The sequence below is a fragment of the Moschus berezovskii genome, chromosome 7, assembly GCF_049115385.1.
Source record: "Moschus berezovskii isolate FMDL1 chromosome 7, NW_MosBer_1.0, whole genome shotgun sequence".
NCBI lineage: Eukaryota > Metazoa > Chordata > Mammalia > Artiodactyla > Moschidae > Moschus > Moschus berezovskii.
This window is the reverse complement of record NC_142466.1, coordinates 10,855,223-10,873,945: the sequence shown is the minus strand read 5'-3', so window position 1 is coordinate 10,873,945 and position 18,723 is coordinate 10,855,223. Positions and strand designations below refer to the sequence as shown.

The following is an 18,723-nucleotide window of genomic DNA, read 5'->3' as shown; positions in this document are numbered from 1 at the left end:
GGTCTGGTAATAGGTAATCTGACAGTAAACATTTGGCCTGGCCACTATCCTATCACATGAGGGTTAAAGGCTGACATAAGTGAGTTACAAAGAAAGCCTTTATATTTACAATGAGGGACATGAGCAAATTTTTTTCTTTACTTCTTTGAACATACATCTTCAATAGGAAAAACAGGAATAGGATAGTCAACAGAAAATTTTTTTTAAAAAGTCTTTGTCAAGGACAGTTTGTCTTGGAGAAACTATACCAAGTTTACTTGGTGATATGGTGGGCGCTGTGAGAACCCCCAGGACCTCTGACCCCAGCTGCAGGGGCCAGGCTCAGGACAGTCCTGGCAGCCAGACCTTCCTAGGACCTCTGCTGCAGGGGCTACGAGGCTGCCTCCCCCAAGGCCAAGGTCCCTTGTGAGATGGGGCGGCCCAGAGTGACTGTCCAGGCGGAGGTCCCAGATTCAGCCTCCCTCTCCCCAGTGGAACACCTGCGATCTGCGCTTTCTGGGGTGGGCCTGGGACTTCTACAGCCCCCGTCACAGCTCAGTCTTGGGGCCAGCCCCTCACTCCCAAAGCCACTGCCCTCAGAGTCCCGGTCACAGAGCCCCACACCCAGCCCAGCTCAGGGGCACTTCCTAGAGAACCCAGCTCCCGCGAAGATAAGCGTGGTGTTTTCCCGAGAAACCCGTTAGATAAGCAGAGACCGCAGAATGTACATCAGTTTCCTCCCCTCTAAAGTTGGAACAATATGAGGCAAGCATAGGGTCACTGCACGGATGACGTGAGGTGATACATAGAAACACCGAGTGCCTGGCAACACCGCATGCGTGATAACTGGCAGGCCATTATTACAGAGACATTAAAATGTCTTTCAAGACCGCTTACTGCATAAAGCCCTCTGAAGAACTGTAGGCAAGATGCCGGAGAGAACAGACTCTGAAAACATGAAGTTACTTCATGGCAGTTGCTCTTAAGCTCCCTACCTTCCCCATCTCCCCCGCCCCCACCAAATTCTTGATCTTTCTTCTGTTTCACGGTCAATCCCTTTCTCCCTGTGCCACTTATTTAGCAATGACATTACAATCAAATTAGAAAAATGTCTCAAGAGGACGAAGAACAGGTGTTCAGTTCAGTTCAGTTCAGTCACTCAGTCTTGTCCGACTCTCCGCGACCCCATGAATCACAGCACACCAGGCCTCCCTGTCCGTCACCAACTCCTGGAGTTCACTCAAACTCGTGTCCATCGAGTCGGTGATGCCATCCAGCCATCTCATCCTCTGTTGTCCCCTTCTCCTCCTGCCCCCAATCCTTCCCAGCATCAGAGTCTTTTCCAGTGAGTCAACTCTTCGCAGGAGGTGGCCAAAGTATTGCAGTTTCAGCTTTACCATCAGTCCTTCCAACGAACACCCAGGACAGATATCCTTTAGGATGGACTGGTTGAATCTCCTTGCAGTCCAAGGGACTCGCAAGAGTCTTCTCCAGCACCACAGTTCAAAGGCATCAATTCTTCGGCGATCAGCTTTCTTCACAGTCCAACTCTCACATCCATACATGACCACTGGAAAAACCATAGCCTTGACTAGACGGACCTTTGTCGGCAAAATAATGTCTCTGCCTTTTAATATGCTATCTAAGTTGGTCATAAATTTCCTTCCAAGGAGAAGCGTCTTTTAATTTCATGGCTGCAGTCACCATCTGCAGTGATTTTGGAGCCCAAAAAAATAAAGTCAGCCAGTTTCCACTATTTCCCCGTCTATTTCCCATGAAGTGATGGGACCAGATGCCATGATCTTAGTTTTCTGAATGTTGAGCTTTAAGCCAACTTTTTCACTCTCCTGTTTCACTTTCATCAAGAGGCTTTTTAGTTCCTCTTCACTTTCTGCCATAAGGGTGGTGTCATCTGCATATCTGCTGCTGCTGCTGCTAAGTCACTTCAGTCATGTCCGACTCTGTGTGACGCCATAGACGGCAGCCCACCAGGCTCCCCCATACCTGGGATTCTCCAAGCAAGAACACTGGAGTGGGTTGCCATTTCCTTCTCCAATGTGTGAAAGTGAAAAGAGAGAGTGAAGTCGCTGTCATGTCAGACTCGTAGCGACCCCATGGACTGCAGCCTACCAGGCTCCTCCATCCATGGGATTTTCTAGGCAAGAGTACTGGAGTGGCTTGCCATTGCTTTCTCCGCTGCATATCTGAAGTTATTGATATTTCTCCCGGCAATCTTGATTCCAGCTTGTGCCTCTTCCAGCCCAGCGTTCCTCATGATGTACTCTGCATATGTTAAATAAGCAGGGTGACAATATACAGCCTTGACGTACTCCTTTACCTATTTGGAACCAGTCTGTTGTTCCAAGTCCACTTCTAACTATTGCTTCCTGACCTGCATACAGGTTTCTCAAGAGGCAGGTCAGGTGGTCTGGTATTCCCATCTCTTTCAGAATTTTCCACAGTTTATGCTGATCCACACCGTCAAAGGCTTTGGCATAGTCAATGAAGCAGAAATAGATGTTTTTCTGGAACTCTCTTGCTTTTTCAGTGATCCAGCGGATGTTGGCAATTTGATCTCTGGTTCCTCTGCCTTTTCTAAAACCAGCTTGAACATCTGGAAGTTCATGGTTCACGTATTGCTGAAGCCTGGCTTGGAGAATTTTGAGCATTACTTTACTAGTGTGTGAGATGAGTGCAACTGTGCAGCAGTTTGAGCATTCTTTGGCATTGCCTTTCTTTGGGATTGGAATGAAAACTGACCTTTTCCAGTCCTGTGGCCACAGCTGAGTTTTCCAAATTTGCTGGCATACTGAGTGCAGCACTTTCACGGCATCATCTTTCAGGATTTGAAAGAGCTCAACTGGAATTCCATCATCTCCACTAGCTTTGTTCATAGTGATGCTTTCTAAGGCCCACTTGACTTCACATTCCAGAATGTCTGGCTCTAGGTGAGTGATCCCACCATCATGATTATCTGGGTCGTGAAGATCTTTTTTGTACAGTTCTTCTGTGTATTCTTGCCACCTCTTCTTAATATCTTCTGCTTCTGATATGTCCGTACCATTTCTGTCCTTTATTGAGCCAATCTTTGCATGAAATATTCCCTTGGTATCTCTTATTTTCTTGAAGAGATCTCTAGTCTTTCCCATTCTGTTGTTTCCCTCTATTTCTTTGCATTGATCACTGAGGAAAGCTTTCTTATCTCTCCTTGCTATTCTTTGGAACTCTGCATTCAGATGCTTATATCTTTCCTTTTCTCCTTTGCTTTCCGCTTCTCTTCTTTTCACAGCTATTTGTAAGGCCTCCTCAGACAGCCATTTTTGTTAAGGGCAGGAATCCCTTAGAAGAAATGGAGTAACTATCATGGTCAACAAAAGAGTCCAAAATCCAGTACTTGGATGCAATCTAAAAAACAACAGAGTGATCTCTGTTGGTTTCCAAGGCAAACCATTCAATATCACGGTAATCCAAACCTATGCCCCAACCAGTAACGCTGAAGCTGAATGGTTCTATGAAGACCTACATGACCTTTCAGAACTAACACCCAAAAAAGATGTCCTTTTCATTATAGGGGACTGGAATGCAAAAGTAGGAAGTCAAGAAACACCTGAAGTAACAGGTAAATTTGGCCTTGGAGTATGAAATGAAGCAGGGCAAAGGCTAATAGAGTTTTGCCAAGAGAAAGCACTGGTCATAGCAAACACCTTCTTCCAACAACACAAGAGAAGACTCTACACATAGGCATCACCAGGTGGTCAACACTGAATTCAGATTGATTATATTCTTTGCAGTCAAAGATGGAGAAGCTCTATACAGTTAGCAAAAACAAGACCAGGAGCTGACTGTGGCTCAGATCATGAACTCCTTATTGCCAAATTCAGACTGAAATTGAAGAAAGTAGGGAAAACCACTAGACCATTCAGATATGACCTAAATCAAATCCCTTATGATTATACAGTGGAAGTGAGAAATAGATTTAAGGAACTAGATCTGATAGACAGAGTGCCTGATGAATTATGGACAGAGGTTTGTGACACTGTACAGGAGACAGGGACCAAGACCATCTCCAAGAAAAAGAAATGCAAGAACAGGTGTGTGTGTGTTGGGGGGAAGGTTTATTACCCAAAGCAAACAGATCTCCCACCTTCCAGAAATCCTGAGACTGATCAGGGTGAGACAGCATGAATTTATTTGTAAAACACAAACCTACAAGCTGACACTAATAACTCCTAAGACTCAAACTTAATAAATCTAGGGAGTACAGAAATTTGTACTATTAAAAACTCCCCAGGCACAAAAAGAACTGCAATGAAAATTTCAACCTCTTCAGGGTTTCATTCTAATAGTAACACTGATGGTGTAATTTCAAACATATGTATATATGTAAGAGGTAAGCAAATATATTAATAAGAACCAAGACTTTCAAAATAAGAGATATAAAAGTGTTTAGAAAGTTAGTTAAATTTAAATAGGAGTACCAGTATCAACACATGATTAAAAGAAGTCCACATATTGCTTTGTTCTTAATACTGAAAGGACCTAGAAGCAATGACATAAAAGTAGAATTAGTGTGTCTAATGTCAGCTCTTTACTGACATACCATACCTTCCCTGGCAGTACAGTGGTTAGGACTCTGAGCTTCCAATACAGGGAACTAGGTCAGGGAACTAGGATTCATTGGTCGGGGAACTAGGATTCCTTCTGCTGTGCAGCATGGCCAAAATAATAATAATAATAAATAAATAAATATTATCTTTCAAGAAAAGGAACCAGGTCCCATTAGATAAATGGCTGATTCTAGGTCTGAGGCAGGAAATTATAAGGTGAATCAACTGGGTTGTGTCAGAGAGGAGAGTGGAAGGCAAAAAATGGTGGGAAAGTCTGATTTAGTGAGAGCTATTCCAGACATGGTAATTAAGAGAAAGCATTAAGCATTTACGCTGGCTTTTCAGAAGGAGCTGTAGACAAGCCTCAGAGGATAGGGAATAGTCTGCTTCACAGAAGAACGCCAGCTGGGTCTGAGGAGGAAACACCGGATCTTGGCAGGGGTTGAAGGATGCTGAAGCCTTCAGATGAGGACCAGCTGCTGGGGGACATGCACATGGTACCCAACATCACTCCTGCATCTAACTGGCAGCTCCACGAACAAGAGATCGCACAACCCCGCTAATATCGGGACGATCTGGCTTCGTCCGCCTCCTGATGTGCCGTAATCTGAAGCACACGTGACAATTTTACCAACGAGGCTTTACCTAAATTAAATCAAGCTGAGACACGCAGAGAGAGGAGGTCTATGCCTAGAGGGAAGTGGAGGAGCAGGTGGGGGAGAAAGTGAGTCTGTCAGTACTATTAACTGGTGGCCTAAGAGGTGCTCATAGGGATGGATGTTCACTGGACTATTTCAGCTTCTCGTACGCATGCGTCCTTAGTCGCTCAGTCACGTCCGACACTTTGCAACCCCTTGGACTGTAGCCTGCCAGGCTCCTCTGTACATCTATACTGGAGTGGGTTGCCATGCCCTACTCCAGAGGATCTTCCAGACCTAGGGATCGAACCCATGTCCTACGTCTCATGTGTCTCCTGCGTTGCAGGCAGATTCTTTACCAGCTGAGCTATCAGTTCAGTTTAGTTCAGTTCTTTATAGTCCAACTCTCACATCCGTACATGACTACTGGAAAAACCATAGCCTTGACTAGACGGACCTTTTATATGCTTTTTAATATACTGTCTAGGTTGGTCATAACTTTCCTTCCAAGGACTAACCTCTTTTAATTTCATGGCTGCAGTCACCATCTGCAGTGATTTTGGAGCCCAAAAAAATAGCTACTGTTTCCACTGTTTCCCCATCCATTTGCCATGAAGTGATGGGACTGGATGCCATAATCTTAGTTTTCTGAATGTTGAGCTTTAAGCCAACTTTTTCCACTCTCCTCTTTCACTTTCATCAAGAGGCTTTTTAGTTCTTCTTCACTTTCTGCCATAAGGGTGGTGTCATCTGCATATCTGAGGTTATTGATATGTCTCCCGGCAATCTTGATTCCAGCCAGGGAAGCTCCTAACTTCTTGTGTATTTGAAGACAATTTTCATTATAAAAAATTTAAGAGAAAAAAAAATTTTTTTAAGTTTTAAAATGATTCTGAGGTTTGACAAATTTTGGACTAGGGACTTCATTTACGGGAGTTAGTTTTACTGCAAGAGGAAAGTAAAGGAATTGCCAGAGAAAGCATATCCCACAGAATGCACTGTGCAATTTTTTAATTTAATGTTTTTATTGTTGAATACCTTACTCTTGGTCACAGAGTTGTTTTATGTAAGAATTGGTATCATCTGCTTCTCTTAGATCAAAGTTTAACTACTCATGTAATTCAAGCTTAGAAATCTTACTATACTAACTTAAAAAACTACTATTATTTATTCACCAAATTTATTGAACACTTGACAGTGGTTAGAACAAGGCAGGATACGGTATTAAAAGAGGTGGGAAGGGCTACTGCATGACTTTTTGATGATTAGAGTCAGTATCAAGTTCAAAATTCTGAAACTCACTCATTAGGCACCTTTCAAAGGGCTCATCTTGTTAAAATGAGAGGACTGCTTATCCTTATGAAGCTCCATCACAGTACAAGTGGTTCCTGGAACTGATTTAGAGAAGTGCCGACACTAACTAGAATGGGGTTCTTTTTTTTTTAAAGGAAGAATCTCACTGTGAAGAAAATTATACTATTATTGCCCCCAAAAGATCCAGAGTCAGAAATGCAGTCTGCTGCTTTGACCTTAGTAGTGATTTTATGTAAAACATTGGAGCTTAGTGATAGAAGGGGGACAGTCTCAGCTCTAAAACAGGAGACAGGAATTTGAGTTTCCAGTCCACATCTTCCCCTAACTACCTATATGCTGTTGCTTAGTTGCCAAGTCATGTCTGACTCTCTGGGACTCCACAGACTATAATCCACCAGGCTCCTCTGTCCATGGAATTCTCCAGGCAAGAATACTGGAATGGGTTGCCACTTCCTTCTCCAGGGGATCTTCCTAGCCCAGGAATTGAACCCGGGTCTCCTGCATCACAGGCAGATTCTTTACCACTGAGCCACCTGGGAAGTTCAAATAGTCTCAGGTAAATTGAGTTAGCTCACTGGTAAACAGGGACAGTAGAAAGCGTCTGACTTCACAGAGCTGTCAAGAGCATCAAATAGAAAAGCAGATGTGACAGGTCAGGAGGGGGAGGGGAGGTTCACAGTTTCTAAAGAGGTGTTTCGAATGTGAGTTTTCACTGCTTCATATGCACAACTTTGAAAATTAAGTGATTTTAAAACAAATCAGTACCAAGTGGACATAGCTGATGTTGAGTTCTCTGTGAAACACACGGGACGTTTATGTGACTGCTGAGCCTGTGCTGGTGGGCAGGACTCCATCGAGACCCATAGGAGGGGAGTACAGAAGATTAAGAGGCAGTATTTAGAAACTTTAAAGTAATATGATAGCTTAATCATATGTCTTCCAAATCTGATACAGGTTTGAACTGTTGTATGTTTTTTATTTTAAGATTTTTTTTTAAATTTGTTACAATATTGTTTCTGTTTTATGTTCTGGTTTTCTGACCAGGAGGCATGTGGGATCTCAGCTCCCTGACCAGGGATGGAACCCACACCCCCTGCATTGGAAGGCAGAGTCTCAACCACTTGACCGCCAGGGGTGTCCCTGTGTACTTTTTTTAATACGTTTTTATAAATGTCCATTTTTCTGTTAATTCACTTTCATTGTATGGCATAGAAATACTGGTCTGTGACTAGATAGAAATAAACAACAACAACAAAACTGTGTTCCCTTTACAGAGCATGGCCTGAGGAAAGCAACGAGTCTGCCTCTTGTAGACTCCTGCTGCAGTTCAGGTGTTATCTCTCCCTGGATCCACCTCTCTGAACAGCGGGAGTGGAAGATGGTTGCAGTCGAATAAGCCTGAATGGTACGACACTGAGGTAAGTCCAGTTAGTTACTGTCCTTGACCATACAAGAAAGTCTGGTGCGACAGCCACACTTGCCAATGACAACCACACTTGCCAACGTCTGAGTCAGATCTGGATTTTAAAACTGATATGACTTTTACCCTTTCCAGATGAAGTTACAATAGTTAACTGAACAACCATTTAACAGTTAATCTACTGATATAGTAAAGTTCTCAATAAGTTAAATGTTAAGAATCTCCCAAGACTGAGTCTAGAAATCGCTCTTTTAGAATCTGGTTTTGTTATCTTTATGGGTGATTCCACAACTCCATTAGTTTCTTTAAAAAATGTGTGTTTGTACATCAAGTCACTCAGTTGTGTTTGACCCTTTCCAAGCCTACAGACCATAGCCCTCTAGGCTCCTCTGTCCATGGGATTCTCCAGGCAAGTATACTGGAGTGGGTTGCGAAGCCCTCCTCCAGGGGATCTTCCCAAGCTAGGGATCAAAAAACCCGAGTCTCCTGTGCCTTCTGCGTTGGCAGGCAGATTTTTTACCACTAGTGCCACCTGGGAAGTTCAGTTCAGTCACTCAGTCGTGTCCGACTCTTTGCGACCCCATGAATCACAGCACGCCAGGCCTCCCTGTCTATCACCAACTCCCAGAGTTCACTCAAACTCATGTCCATCAAGTTGGTGATGCCATCCAGCCATCTCATTCTCTGTCGTCCCCTTCTCCTCCTGCCCCCAATCCTTCCTAGCATCAGAGTCTTTTCCAGTGAGTCAACTCGTCGCATGAGGTGATGCTCCTCTAATTTACAAAAGTGGGCCAAAGAGCTTAACAGGAATCTCACCAAAGAGGGTGTCGTCGGGGAAACACCAATTTAAACAGTGAGAGAGACACCACGATAAGGCTATGAGAATGACCAGAGTCCAGCACGCTGACAACACCAAATACTGGAGAGGAGGTGGAGCCACGGGAATGCTCGTTCTCTGCTGCTGGGAATGCAGAATGCTATAGCATCTGGAAGAGAGTCTGGCATCTTCTTAGCAACCTACACATACTCTTACCATACAATCCAGCAACCACACTCCTTGGCAGTTACCCAGGAGCTGAGAAGTTATGTTCACACAAAAACCTGCACATGGATAATTACAGCAGTTTTATTCACAACCGCCAAAAATTTGAAAGAAACCAAGATGTCCTTCAGTAGATGAATGGATGACTATATTGTGATACAACTAAACAATGGACTCTCATGCAGGGCTAAAGGAAATGAGCTGTCAAGCCATTTCTTGACATTAAACATGTAGTACATGGGATCGCAAGGCATCGGACACGACTGAGTGACTAACATACACACACACACAAGTGAAAGAAGGGCTTCCCTGGCAGCTGAGACAGTAAAGATTCCGCGTGCAATGCAGAAGCCCTGTGATCAATCCATGGGTCAGGAAGATTTCCTGGAGAAGGGAATGGCAACCCACTCTAGTATTCTTGCCTGGAGAATTTCACAGACAGAGGAGCCTAGTGGACTACAGTCCATGGGGTTGCAAAGAAGTCAGTCACTTCTTCAGTGAAAGAAACTACTCTGAAAAGGGTATAAGTCCAACTATGCAACATTCTGGAAAACATGAAACTATGAAGACCCTGAAAATATCAGTGGTTTACAGGAGCTAAAGGGAATGAAGGGGTGAGAAAGTGGGACACAAAGGATTCTTAGCAGAGTGAAACTCTGTACATGACTATAATGGTAGTCATACATTTGTCCAAACTCACGGGATGTACAATGCCAAGAGGGAACCCGAATATAAACTGTGGATTTCCAGTGACTGGTATATGTCCCTATAGATTCATCAGTTATAACAGGTGTACCAGTCTGCTGAGAGATGCTGATAATGGGAGAGACTGTGTGTGTGTAGGGGGTCAAGGGATACATGAGAAATCTCTGTATCATTCCCTCAACTTTGCTATGAACCTACAACTGCTCTAAAAAATTGTCTTTTTTTTTTTTAAACCTTTCATCTCATTTATTCGGAGAAGGCAATGGCAAGCCACTCCAGTACTCTTCCCTGGAAAATCCCATGGATGGAGGAGCCTGGTGGGTCACTAGGGGTCGGACACGACTGAGCAACTTCACTTTCGCTTTTCACTTTCACACATCGGAGAAGGAAATGGCAACCCACTTCAGTGTTCTTGCCTGGAGAATCCCAGGGACAGGGGAGCCTGGTGGGCTTCCGTCTAGGGGGTCACACAGAGTTGGACACGACTGAAGTGACTTAGCAGCAGCAGCAGCAGCAGTATCTCATTTATTAATTAGCTTCTCACCAAAGAAAGGATCAGGTCTGTGTACTAAATGACTGATAGATCTACTCAGTTTGAAAGTTCAGCTCCATATTTGTTGCTTCTGTTTTATTCGTGTTGACTTTTATTACTGGACTGGAGATTAACTTCATAAAGGAAGAGATTACTCCTGTCTTTTCACTGCTGTATCCCTAGTACCTAGTAGATCTCCAAGAAGACAAATGTTGATGAAAAGAAAGAGAATCACCGAAATGACCAAGCATCTGCAAGCTTCTGGCTACTGAAGAGTGGGGCCCATGGCTCATTCACATTTGCATACTGAGCCCCTGATAAAGGGCTGGAAAGAGCAGGGTCAGTGAGTGCTGAGAGAATAAAAGGAACAAGTGAACGTGTGGGTGGATGGACGGACGGAAAGAGCAGGGTCAGTGAGTGCTGACAGAATAAAACGAGTGAATGAACGCGGGGGTGGACGGACGGACGGAAAGAGCAGGGTCAGTGAGTGCTGACAGAATAAAAGGAGCGAATGAATGCATGGGTGGACGGACGGATGGAGGGATGAGAGCACTGAGCAATTTCCAAAAGTAAGACACGCTTTTCACTCTCAACTAAAACTATTAAAAGATTACAATGAACTCTTAGCATAGAGTTGGACTGTGAAGAAAGCTGAGCAGCGAAGAATTGATGCTTTTGAACTGTGGTGCTGGAGAAGACTGTTGAGAGTCCCTTGGACTGCAAGGAGATCCAACCAGTCCATCCTAAAGGAGATCCATCCTGGGTGTTCATTGGAAGGACTGATGCTGAAGCTGAAGCTCCAATACTTTGGCCACCTCATGCGAAGAATTGACTCACTGGAAAAGACTCTGATGCTGGGAGGGATTTGGGGCAGGAGGAGAAGGGGACGACAGAGAATGAGATGGCTGGATGGCATCACTGACTCGATGCACATGAGTTTGAGTGAACTCTGTGAGTTGGTGATAGACAGGGAGGCCCGGGGTGCTGCAGTTCATGGGGTCACAAAGAGTTGGACATAACTGAGCGACTGAACTGAACTGATACATTTTTATTTCACTATTATTATTTACATGGCATATTATCAATCCTACAACCCACATAATGTGAACAGTTATGCTCAAAATAAATGTAAACAGGAAATCTAAGTGGTTGAGAAACTTGTCCGACTTGCTCTCTTTTAGAGTATATGTACAGAATTTCCTTCAAACAGCCCTCCATTAAAAAATAGGCACGCACAATACACAACACACACACACAGACACACTTCACAACAGCCACAGTTGGGAGTTGTTTCTATAGCAAAGGAAACAAAATATTCATAGAGAATTTTAGGTAAATGTGATACGATCTTGTTCTCCATAATTAAAAGAATCCTCTCACATTTACTTTAAGATAAAGTTTTTTAGCTTTCAGAAAAACTTCTCACATTTATTCAATTAGAAAGTACTTGGAATGGAACTTCTCACCTAATCCCAAATGCCAACAACCTCTTCTAGGCCTGGAGCAGTTGAATAAGTTTCTTTTTCCTCTAATGTGTATATATATATATATCAGAAGCCATTTTTCATTCACAAATGAAATGACTTCTAATCTACAGAAAACATTTCTGTGAAGATTTGAGGGTAAACTATCTGTCTTCATTATCATTTAAACTTCTTAAGAGATTTCACCAGGCCCAGTGAATAGCATAAAGTATCGGAGTTTAATCTGTTTTCCTACCCTGTCTTGAGAAGCCAGGAGAAAATTTAATGAAGTGATTCAGTCAGATAAATTAAGGTTATTATGAAATTTAATCAGAGAACTCTGTGGAGCCTGATGGCTTTATGATGGTATTTTATAAACAACTGTCAGCACTGTTAGCATTTTTTTCCCTTAAGATGGAGCCTCTGTCAGTGGGGACAATCTTCCATAAGCAAGGTGGCAAACTGATCAGCTTGATCCCTGAAGACTGTCAGAGTGAAGTCAGGCTGAAGAATATCTGTGTCTCCCCAAATCTGCAAATCTAATTTATGATGGGTATTAAGTTCCATTCTCACTGTATATCATTAAGTACCTATGGATAAATATGGGCACGAAGGTTTAAGGAAAAATATAACAGCAAAACCACCCCCTCAGAGCACTTAAAGTGAAGAAATGTAAATGACTCTGACACCTGAGTCTTTGGCCAATGTACATATTAAATCCACCTCAAATAAGAAGGCTGTGCAAGGGAATTTTGAGTTTGTTTACTAGAAAACTATTTTTAAATGCCCAAAATATGGACTTCCCTGTGGTCTAGTGGCTGAGACTCTGTGCTCCCACTGCAGGGGGCTCCCTTGGTCAGGCAACTAAGATCTCCCATGTGGTCTGGCATGGCCAAACACACACACACACACACACACACACACAAATAAAATTGTAATTTTAAAAAATAAAACATAAACTAATTAAAAATATATTAAAATTTTTTTCAATGCACAAAGTAAAACATGCTTTTCACTTCAACATTACATTCTTAAAGGTGTTGCTTCTGCTGCTGCTAAGTCACTTCAGTCGTGTCTGACTTTGTGTGACCCCATAGACAGAAGCCCATCAGGCTCCCCCGTCCCTGGGATTCTCCAGGCAAGAACACTGGAGTGGGTTGACATTTCCTTCTCCACGACAGTCACTAATTATAAGTAGGGCAAATTAATGGACTGATGCCACATGAAATAAAAATGGTATCTTTTGACTAAAGAAGGATGTATGAGGGCTTCTCCAGTGGCTTAGTAATAAAGAATCCTGCTGCAAAGAAGGAGATGGAGGAGATATGGGTTCGATCCCTGGGTTTCGAAGATCCCCTGGAGGAGGGCAGGGCAACCCACTTCAGTGTTCTTGCCTGGGGAATCCCCCTGGACAGAGTAGCCTGGCGGGCTACAGTCCATGGGGTCACAAAAAGTTGGAAAGACTGAGCACACACAGTCAACGATCTGTGAAACATCTCACTGGTCGAGATTTGGAACTGTTGACTGGTTACAAGGTTTACGTCTACCCTGGCACTTTTTATGAGGCAAGTGTCTGCAAGAGTAAATCAGTGCTTGGAAAAACACTAATGGAGGGGAGAGTGAACACTCAGAACCAGCTGACATGGAAACAGCATGTGGCCTTTCCTCTCAGTAACCACTAAGACAGAACATTTGGGAAAATGTAGTCGAAACAACAGTTTCAAAATAACTGACAAAGAGAGCTGTAGTTCTTATGGGATGCTACAATTCTAACATTTCATTAACTAGAGAAATGAGCTTCCTGGTTAATTCAAATAGGTACCTGCCTGAAGAAGTCTCCAGGTTGCCATCCTCTCAATGACAACTAAACCTAAAGCACTATGTGATACTTTAGTTCAGATCAGTTCAGTTCAGTCGCTCAGTCGTGTCTGACTCTCCGCGACCCCATGAATCACAGCACGCCAGGCCTCCTTGTCCATCACCAACTCCCAGAGTTCACTCAAACTCATGTCCACAGCCATCTCATTCTCTGTCGTCCCCTTCTCCTACCGCCCCCAACCTTTCCTAGCATCAGAGTCTTTTCCGGTGAGTCAACTCGTCGCATGAGGTGGCCAAAGTATTGGAGTTTCAGCTTTAGCATCAGTCCTTCCAATGAACACCCAGGAATGATCTCCTTCAGAATCAACTGGTTGGATCTCCTTGCAGTATAAGGGACTCTCAAGAGTCTTCTCCAACACCACAGTTCAAAAGCATCGATTCTTTGGTGATCAGCTTTCTTCACAGTCTAACTCTCACATCCATACATGACCACGGGAAAAACCATAGCCTTGACTAGACGGATCTTGGTTGGCAAAGTAATGTCTCTGCTTTATAATATACTATCAAGGTTGGTCATAACTTTCTTTCCAAGGAGTAAGCGTCTTTTAATTTCCTGGCTGCAGTCAGCATCTGCAGTGATTTTGGAGCCCAAAATATAAAGTCTGACACTGTTTCCACTGTTTTTCCATCTATTTCCCATGAAGTGATGGGACCAGATGCCATGCTTTATTTTCTGAATGTTGAGCTTCAAGCCAACCTTTTCACTCTCCTCTTTCACTTTCATCAAGAGACTTTTTAGTTCCTCTTCACTTTCTGCCATAGGGGTAGTGTCATCTGCATAACTTAATTACTGCAGTTTTCATATCAACTTCATTTTCATGTAATCTTACTTCTTCTCATAAAACAAAGACTTTGGCATGTTTTAATTTTTTGCCTTTGTATGACTGTTTAGAGAAACAGATTCACATTGTTGTTGGTATTGTTCAGTTGTTAAGTTTTGTGTCTGACTCTTTGCGACCCCTTCCCTGTCCTTCACTATCTCCCGGAGCTTGCTCAAACTCATATCCATTGAGTTGGCGATGCCATCCAGCCATCTCATACTCTGATGCCCACTTCTCCTCCTGCCTTCAATCTTTCCCAGCATCAGGGTCTTTTCCCATGAGATTCACGTACAGGCTTTTATTTATTTATGGTTGTTTGTCTTGCTTGCTGTTTTAAATACAAAATTACTGTTTTTACAGCTAGAGAAAAACGGCAATGTCACTGCTGCTGGAACTGTGACCCAGCCTTTGGGTCAGCTCTAGAACTTTCTTTAGGAGCCCAGGTGCCAAGCGCCCCAGGGACTATCAGATTGCTCCTTGAAAAGATTCCCCATATCCAGGACATCATCTCAGATGTTGGGATGAGCAGTAGGCTGCTGCCCAGCTAGCAGCTCTGATCCTTACTTAACTAGTCCCTCTAGGACTCAAGTGCATTTAAAAAGAGAGAAATGGGTACTTCCCTGGCGGTCCAGTGGTTAGGACTTCAGGGGGTGCATGTTCAGTCCCTGGTAGGGAAGCTTAGACTCCACATGCCCTATGGTTAAAAAACCAAAACATAAAGTAGATGCAATATTGTAATAAATTCAATAAAGACTTTAAAAATGGTCTACATCCAAAAGCAATCTTTAAAAAAAGAGATAAAAATGTGAGGAGGCTAACTCAGAACCTCTTGAACAGCTGGATTTGCAACTTCAACTAACTTCCTTTGTTTGCCCACTGTGTTCCCAGCCAGTAACAGGCAAAGAGTCCCAGGACCTGCCTTCGAGGAGCGGAGGCTCTGGGGGCAGGTAGGGAGAGAAGGGAGCTGCAGGCAGTAACGATCAGGTTACAGAGGGCGCGGGCGCAGCGTCCAAACCACAACTTGGCTCCCGGGTCTGGCACGTGGCCACAGCTCAAGCAGAGCGAGTTCCTGAAGCTCAGCTGCAGGCTGGGGGCCAGGACGGGCTGGCGCGGCTGATACGGAGAGCTGTGGAGTAATGCTCTGAAAACTGTCGGGCAATAATTGGAGCTAAAGGAAGAGAATGAAAACGATCCGCTGAGATGCGAGTTTGTGAGCGAGACCGAAGCCAGAGGCAACAGGTGAGGCCTGACCCAGGCAGGTGGCTGCAAACCCTCGGCCGCCCAGGAGGGTAACTCGACTGCATCGGGCTGAGAACCTGGATCCCTGGCTGAAGGCCTCTATTGAGAGCAGACAGAAACGCACACCAGGAACCAGCGTTCTCCTCTTCCTCAGGCTGGCCTAGGTCTGCCCTTCTTTCCCTTCGAGGATGTCTTACACTCTGGTGTTCCCTCAGTGCTCTCTGTCCCCTGCAGACATCCTGCCCTCCCTCCTGGAACACACTCTGTGTCCCGGGGGAGGCTGCTCAGCGATAAGAGGCCTGAAGGCACTGCCGCCTAACACAGTGATCTGGGTCAAAACACATGCTGATGACTTCTCAGGATAAAACTTCTTAGGCGATCAAAATCCAAGGGCTGACATACTCGCCACAACATGGACTCTTCTGTAATTTTTCGGGCACTTGGCACTTCTGCATTTTGAATTGAACTTTATTGTTTAAAGGAACAACACTCAAACTTCTTTTAAAACATCAGGTTAGAGGAGACAGTCTAATGATTACATGGTTGTGTGTTAGTTCCAGAAGCCTCCTGATCTTTCTGTGAACAGGAGATTGTTTGAGGTTTACCAAATTTGCCAGGAGGCATAGGGAAGCCCCTGCATTAACTTTATAAAGTGAAAACATTAGCAAAGAGCAGTAATCAACATCTTAATAACACATAGTGGAAGAATCCATTTAAGCTTACCTAAATTCCTTACTCTAAAATCAAATCTCTACAAAGAATTATGAAGAATTGTTCTTAGTAATTAAAGGAAAGGCTGTTACATAATTCATTATGGAGATGGAAGACTTTTTAAAACTAAAGTTGATAAAAAGCTAGATTTGATGTGCTGCATGTCAGTGCTTTAATATTTATTGGAACAGTTGTATTTTTAACTTAATTTTTAATTTCATAACAGTGGATTTAATTACAAGGTTTTTGGTTTGGAAGACCTTCAAAAATTACTAAGAAATAACCGCCATATAGTTATCAGATCATAGTTTTCAGGATATGTGCAAATAGTCTCCTTTACTGATTGCAAAGTATGTGCGTGCTAAGTTGCTTCAGTCATGTCTGACTCTGCAACCCCATGGACTGCAGCCCTCCAGGATCCTCTGTCCACGGGTTTCTCCAGGCAAGAATACTGTAGTGGGTTGCCATTTCCTCTTCCAGGGGATCTTCCTGACAGTATGTAAAAAAATTATCAATCTGAGACTCTTCTAAGACAATGGTGATCATTCCTATTTGTCCATCACAGTTCATTTGTATCAGACTACTGCGATTGCCTGACCAGATTTGCAAACATCACCATGCCCCCCGCACTGTTTTTTTGTTGTTGTTCTCATTGGCTCCCAGCCCACTTCTCCCTAACATTTGCAGATGGCCTTGGTTAACAAACCCCCAGGTCACAGGGAGCAGCTCTTCATTGAGGCTACCTGAACACACACAGAGTTCAGCATCAGGGGTATCATTTTAACTGTGCAATAAAACTTTCCAGCACAGAAAGACAAATGCTACCGGATAGGCAGAGAACGTAAATAGAGAAATAGAAAAAAGGATCTTGGATACTGAAAATACATCAGATCATTTCAAATAAGGAGTCTTCTGTTTATCATTTGGTCAATTTAAACTTATTAACTAATACATATATTTTTCTCAGATATTCAATATAGTAAAAGTCTTTTAAGAGCAACACAAACTCTATTCATGTACAACCCACTGCGTTATTTATTATACCTACTTTCACAAAGTGGAATTTTCCCTGAAGTGATCAAGTATATTAAAAGGGAAAACAGGGCTGTGGTTCCAGGTCTCAGTATTGTCCATAAAAGATATTTTAAAAACCTGGCTATTGTAGTCAGTCCTAAGAAATCTACTTGTGGAGAAATAATCGCTCTCTAACGCCCAATTGCAGACAGACAGACGGAACTCAGAAATGCTGAAGCCGTGTTGCTTGCCTGTATTCCATTGTGTATGTGAGTCCAGAGTCCAGCAGTCAGACCTCAAAATGCTTTTAATCATTCTGTCACAGCAAAGCAGCACATATTCATAGGTCAGGGCATTCCAACAAGAGAATGCCATCACACCAAGGAAAAGTGAGGCAAGTCAGAGGATGGGGCAGACCAGGAGGAGTCCCTGGGGAACCTGGAGACCTTGATCTCTTCATGTCTCGGTTGGAATTTTTCACTTGTAAGCAGTTAGAGGCAAAACTAGGGCTTCTCTGGTGGCTCAGATTGTAAAAGAATCGGCCTGCAACGCAGGAGAACCAGGTTTGATCCCTGGGTTGGGAAGATCCCCAGAGAAGGAAATGACAACTCACTCCAGTATTTCTGCCTGAAGAATTCCATGGACAGAAGAGCCTGGCGGGCTACCTATAGTTCATAGGGTCGCAAAGGGTCGGACACGACTGAGTAACTAATATACACACACACAGAGGCAAAACTATGGAGACTGTATAGCGATCGGCAGCTGCTAAGGGCCGAGGGGATGAACAAGTGGAGCAGAGGACTTTGAGAGCCGCGTGATACTGTAATGATGGACACATGTCATCTTGCATTTGTGCAAACCCGAAACGCACCACACCAATAGTGAGCCCTAAGGGGAACTATGAACTTGTGGGTGACGACGTGGCGGGGTAGGCTCCTCATTTACAAATAGCGTGCTATCTGGCGGGGGATGTTGATAATGGGGCAACTATGCGTGTGAAGGGGCAGGGGGTATACTAAAAATCTGTACTTTCCTCTCAACTTTGTTGTGAACCTAAAAGTGTTGCTTTAAAAAGGTTCTCTTTTTTTTTAAGACAGTCAAGATAATCTAGACTCAAGACTCTTTCAACTAGGAGCCATAAAACAAGCCTGATTACCGTTAAAAGGCTGTTTAAACAGTCCAGAACTTGTAGGGTGCAACGAATACCAATATATTATTTCATAGGCCTTGTTAATTACTTTTAATTTCTGTAGGTGGACGTACACTGGGCCTTTTTTTTTAATTAAAAAAAAGTTTTATTTTTATTTTTTTTGGTCCTGCCACAAGGCATATGGGATCTTGATTAACAGTTTCCTGACCA

The 18,723-nt window shown here is 43.5% G+C and overlaps 1 protein-coding gene and 1 non-coding gene across 5 annotated transcripts in view; both read right to left on the bottom strand.

The window, feature by feature from the left end:
* GALNT7 (polypeptide N-acetylgalactosaminyltransferase 7) overlaps positions 1-18,723 on the bottom strand; it is a 140,958-nt gene that overhangs the window by 86,648 nt on the left and 35,587 nt on the right. The window lies entirely within an intron of this gene.
* TRNAH-GUG (transfer RNA histidin (anticodon GUG)) lies at positions 7,007-7,077 on the bottom strand. The gene has a single exon. It is a non-coding gene; the product is annotated as a tRNA-His (tRNA).